Source organism: Crocodylus siamensis, chromosome 4 (genome assembly GCF_052110815.1).
Source record: "Crocodylus siamensis isolate JL-2025a chromosome 4, ASM5211081v1, whole genome shotgun sequence".
NCBI lineage: Eukaryota > Metazoa > Chordata > Crocodylia > Crocodylidae > Crocodylus > Crocodylus siamensis.
In genome coordinates this window covers 198475536-198481535 of record NC_143398.1, presented here as the reverse complement: position 1 = coordinate 198481535, position 6000 = coordinate 198475536, and positions in this window count along the sequence as shown.

Sequence of the window (6000 nt, the reverse complement as noted above, 5' to 3'; positions counted from 1 at the left end):
AAAACCCCATGCTCCTTATTCACGTGGGCACCAATGACACAGCTCAGAGCACCCCCAGCCAGGTCATGAGGTGCTAGAGGGATTTGGGAGCGGGGCTTAGGGGGTCTGGGAGCTCAGGTGGTGTTTTCGTCGATCCTCCCAGTCTCGGACTATGGGCTGAGGAGGGAGAGGAGGATCCACGCAGTGAACCAAAGACTGCGGAGCTGGTGTCATCAGGAAGGCTTTGGCTTCCATGACCACAGCCCGCTCTTTGGCAAGACAGGCAGCGAGCTGCTGGGAAGAGATGGCCTCCACCTCTCCCCCCTGGGGAGGAGGCTCTTCTCAGCCAGGCTGGCTGACCTGCTCCACCGGGCTTTAAACTAAGCCCGCTGGGGGATGGGGGGGAGGGGAAAACTACTGCCACTGCTGGCCCGCTGAGCGACCCTTGCAAAGCCAGCAGACCAAGGCACTTAAGGGAGCCCACTCCTGGCACAATCTGTGGGCAAGGCAAGAGCCCCCAAGGGCACACTTGCCTGCCTGTACACTAATGCCAGGAGCCTGGGTAACAAGCAGGAGGAGCTTGTCCTCCTGCTCAGTGCAAAGAAAAAAAAAAAACAAAAAACAAAAAAACCCATGGGACTCTTTAGCCTTCCCAGGGGCTCAGGGGTGATCTGATGGCCACCTATAAGTTTATCAGAGGTGACCACCAGGATCTGGGGGAACATTTGTTCACCAGAGCACCCCAAGGGATGATGAGGTCAAACGGTCACAAACTCCTGCAAGACCATTTCAGGCTGGACATAAGGAAGAATTTCTTTACTGTCCGAGCCCCCAAGGTCTGGAACAGTCTGCCAGCGGAGGTGGTTCAAGCACCTACATTGAACACCTTCAAGGGTAAATTGGATGCTTATCTTGCTGGGATCCTATGACCCCAGCTGACTTCCTGCCCTTTGGGCGGGGGGCTGGACTTGATGATTTCCCGAGGTCCCTTCCAGCCCTAATGTCTATGAAAAACTGACATTTACAAAATATATTATTCTAGTAGTATACAAGCCTAAGTTTGTCCATCTGTCCATCACACTTTATTCAGGCTCCGATTGGCTGATGGAAACAGCCAACCAGAGTACTCCAAGTGTCAGGGAGTACCACCATGATTCCAAAGCTATGCCAAGGACCAGACAGAGGGTGGGGGAGCTGAGGCCACCCCACTCCTTGCCAGTGGTAGAACATCAGCAGCATGGGGCATTAAGTGGTGGCACTCCATCCCAGTCCCCTCCTCCCCCCAAATCATTCTTGATGGGCAATTGGCTAGTAATATTATAAAAACCTTAGTTTGTCTGTCTGTCCATAACACTTTATTCACACTCTGACTGGCTGACTGAAACAGCCAATCAGAGGGTTCCAAGAGCATTGGGACAGGAGACAAAGTGTCACCATGCAGGGACACAGGGAACAGAACGGGGCTTGGGGGAGCAGGGCCAGTGGCCCTGGCTTGCCCCCCCCCCCCCCCCACTCCTTGGAGCTGGCAGCACTGGAGGTTGGAGTCGACTCAGACCCGAAGCAGTGGAGGGAGCAGCTCCAGGCCCAGCATGGGGGGGGGAGGTGAGGAGAAAGCCGGCCCAGGTTGGCCACAATGGCAGGGAAGGGACGAGCGAGCCTGTGTGGCAGGGAACAGAGGACTGGGCCCAGCACAGGGGTGTGGAGGGAGGAGTAGGCCCACCATAGCAGGGGGCCAGAAGCAGGCCTTGGCCAATGCAGCTGGGGAGGGGAGGGGAGGGGCAGGGCAGGCCTGGGCCTGGACCCAGGCCCAATACTAGGCGTGGTGAAGCCAGCCTGCTACAGCTGTGGGAGGGAGCAGCAGGCCCACCCCAACATGGCAGCAGCGGGGGGGGGGGGTGAGGGACAAATGGGCCTCCTCCCCCACTTTGGGGAGGATGTGGGTTGGGGAGGAGTGGGCCCAGGTCAATCTGGCAAGTGCACAACACAGGTCCTTATGCCAGATAGCATCCATTAAGTGACCCTGTACTGGTTGGGCCAATCCCATGCACTGGATCATACAGAGGCCATGGAATGATCCTATGACTTCTCAGCTACAGCCCAGCAAGGTTGGGCACTACTGGTTTAGCAGATTTCTCCAGACTTTTCAAACTATCAATTAAAAATACATGCAAAAACAAACAAACAAACCAACCAACCACACAACACACACCACTGTGCTCACCTGCAATACCGAGTCTGATGTTTTATATGGAAGCAGGAGCTAGTAACTATGCTTTCCGTAAGAAAAGGCATCGGGTGTTCCCATACCATGGATACTATGTGGATTGGGTAAAAATATGTGCAGACTGGGTAGAGAAGATAGGAGATGGTGCGTTTCTCTTTTCTATTAATAGTAAAGAATATGAATTACTGGGATGTGCAGGCAGTGTAGCATATCTGCAGCCGATAGCTGGTAAACAGTAACTCAATGGAATGTGCAGAGACAGATGGGAGACTCATTTTTGAGTTAAGGACTAGAGTTGTCCAAAAAACTCTATCAAATTGTATTTTGATGGGAAACTTCATTTTAAAAAGACGCACACACTTTCATTAAAAGTGGTTCCCCTCAGTAATTAAAAAAATTATAAAGTCTTTTACAGAAAAATACATTACTTTACTATTCTAAGGATACAAGATATTTATGTGGTTATAATAAGGAGAAAGAACGGGCACATTTCAGAGACAGCAAGTAGTCCCAGATAGGTTCTTTGAATAGTCACATTACAACTGAAAGTAAAATTTTCCCTTTTGTTTAGGGGAGGGAAAAAAAAAAAAAAAAAGATTTAGATGAAGTACTTCCCATCAACCCCTCTGTAACAGGACTGAGCCCTGGGGGTGACCATGATGCCCCCTGGTGGTTGCACAACCCCTGCCCCACTCAGGTTCCCTAGGTCCCCACCTGCCACACCTTGATATAGTTAGTTAATTTGTGAAAGGGGAGGCTGCCCTAGAGTCCCAGAGTGAGTCTGTTTGTCCTTCAGCCAGACAGTCCTTCCTAGACCCTGCTGGTCCCAATCCTTCTCCTCAAGTGCCAAGTAGCCCCCCCGCCCCCCCCAAGACCATTCATGCCCCCTAGAGCACCTATCACCTTAAGGGGATTCATGGCCTTCTTCCTCGTCCTTTGAGCCACACCCATGCCTTGAGACTGGTTAACAGATGGACACCATTTGCATGTCAGGCCTCCTTAGGCCTCTCCATCCCTATTGGAGCTTCAGTTTTCCCAGCCTCCATCCCTCTAGCCCCTTTAGTCTAGACCCTGGTCTCACCCCCTTTCAGACTTTCAGTTCCTCTCTAAGCTTCAGTCCCCTTTTGGGTTTAAGCCTGGCAGGACCCAGAGTACCAGTGTGCCCCTGGCACTCTACTGTAAGTCCACCACAGTGTACCCCTCAGACACCCCACTATAGCCTTTTCTCTCCTTGTAGGCACCCCACTGTGGCCTTTTCTCTCCTGGTCCACCAGTTTAAACCAAAATGCTAGCCCACTGGCTACAGCTAAACCTATCCTCAGCCAATGTCTGAACATACACACCAGCTCACTAGCTGCACAATACTCCCTCCCCATACTAAACCATATCTCCCTGCAAGGAATCAGCTTCTTACTTGCAGTCCCCAAAGCAGCTCAGGTATCAGCCAGCCAGTCCCTCTTTTATAGCCCTCTTGCTCCAGAGCTCTTCTCCTTACTACCTGCAAAGCTAGACTGACTGCCTGGTCTCAGGCACTGTCTTTATATGCCTATTAAGCCCTGCCCCTTCTGGTCAGGTGACTCCACAGCCACACACAGGTGTTCCCTTTCTAGGCCTGATGACCCATCTGCTTTCCCTGCTAAGGTTTAGCTCAGCTGCCTGCAGCTCTCTGCCTCTGAGCTATCTAGATGCATTTTCTGGAGCAGCTTACTGCTCTGTTCCTACTTCCAGGGAGAGTTACTCCCCGCAGGCATCAGCTTGTATCTATATGGCTGCAAGTTTGCCCATTCATTAACAATTAGGCTGCTTTCTAGCTGCCAGTCCTCCCTAAGCCAGCTCACCCTGCTAGTTTCCTCTTAAAGTAACAGAAGCCCTCTGGCTCCCTGTTATACCTTCCCACAGCTCCTGCATCCATCCCTAACTAAAGAGTCATTTAATGGAATAAACCTAAACCTGGTTCTGAAATAAGACAGAAACAGCATTTCTGGTGTTACAGAATAAAGAGTGGATTTCAGATAAGAGTGTGCATTGGGGAAGAAAAAAGGAAATAGAATTTAGGAAAGAATAAAAAAATGACAAGGACAAGAATAGAAAAATGACAAGGACTTTGTGGAAAAGAAATCTATCATTTAATCTTCAAGTAGGTGTTATGGGAAACCAGAGAAATAAATCTGGTTCATCTGTTCTTTTCCTACAAGTCTCCATCAATCTTTTGCAGAGGGCCTAGAAAGAGAGATATCAGAGAAGCTGTGATTATTTGAAGTGCAAAACTGTTAGTTTAGAATTATTTAGCTTGAGAATACATACACTATCTACCAATATCTCTCTCCTTCACATTCACTGCAGAGCCAAGAAAATCAGCCCTGGAAGTTATTTAAATGCCACAATATGAAGATGTTTGGGTAATTCAGAAGGAAGGGGGAAAATGGTGAAAAATAAAGAAAAAAATATTATGTAGTAGTGGAAAAATCAAGCCACCGTTTACATACGTGATTTCCTCTCTCCAATGCCCCCCCCCCATCTTGCATAATACAAACTGCTGATTGAACCACAGGAAAAGTTGATGAGGAAAAGGGTGCTTGGCTGCACTGTAGTGTAAAGTCAAGGTGTAGAAAGTTCTCATCTCCACTAATTTCTGTATGGCCCTGCATAACATAGAAAAACTAGGAGAGGTGCTCAAAGATGCTCATTTGGTATGACACTTTCTTCTTTTGTAGATATCATAAATACTTCCTTTGTTGCCTTATGCCAGGTCATTAGAACAGAGGTAAGCACCATATTACTGGAAGGTAACCATATATAATCACTGGGGATTAGGGAACTATGTGATGGGTTAAGAACCACAGAGGTCTGGCTCAGGATCCCTTATAGCATAATAGGATCATCAGGTCCTGCCCATCTGTTGAGTTTGGATTTGCCTGCTAAAGCACACACACCAGGAGCCAACCTTGAATTAATTTTTGCAATAAGCAGAATACTGGATAGCTTGCAATAAACACAACCCTACCAGTAGGGGTACTGTATTAAACATATGGATACAAAAGCAATCCTGGCTGCAAAAGAGTAGCAGTGTACAAAATGATACTTTGCAAAACAATATTGCTTTAAATGGGCTCTTTTAGAATTCATTAATTTTGAAAAATCAGGAGAGGAAAAAAACCTAAAGTCTTTTTCCCCCCATCATTTTGCTTCCAATGGAGGAAAAAATTTGAACTTGGTACATTTCTCTGCCACTTAAAAAAATATTTGTTGAGACATCATAATTGTATCAATACTAAGGATCATGTTCTGTCCTTGTAAACTACTCCCAAGTACAGAGTACTTTATCCATTCTCTTATCCCTGGAAAGAACACATTGACCTAACTGCCTGCCATATTAGTGCGTGCTGAAAGAGTGCACAATCATATTTACTGTACATTAATATTGAATCAAAAGAAAATTAACCATAGCTTACATATAAAAATGTTCTACTTGGAAAAGCAGCCCCATACAGAAAGCATGTTAGAGGTCCCTATTTATTGTTTTTCCTTATCTATTTGACTCTGCTTACAAGAGACAGGTTTTTCCCCTCTCAGCAGCCTTTTAAAAGTCAATATAAGATTTTTTCCCCCTCACACTATTACCAACAAAGGTGTACAGGCTTTCTATCTTAAAAAAACAACAAACAAACCAAAAAGACTCTTTTCCCTATGTCTAGGTGCACCCAATCAATTTGAGAAGAAGTGTGTATCTACCAAACCAAGGAAGTTAGTAAACACCTCCTGAAATAAAAATTCCTATCAGAAAACATCTGTAGTAA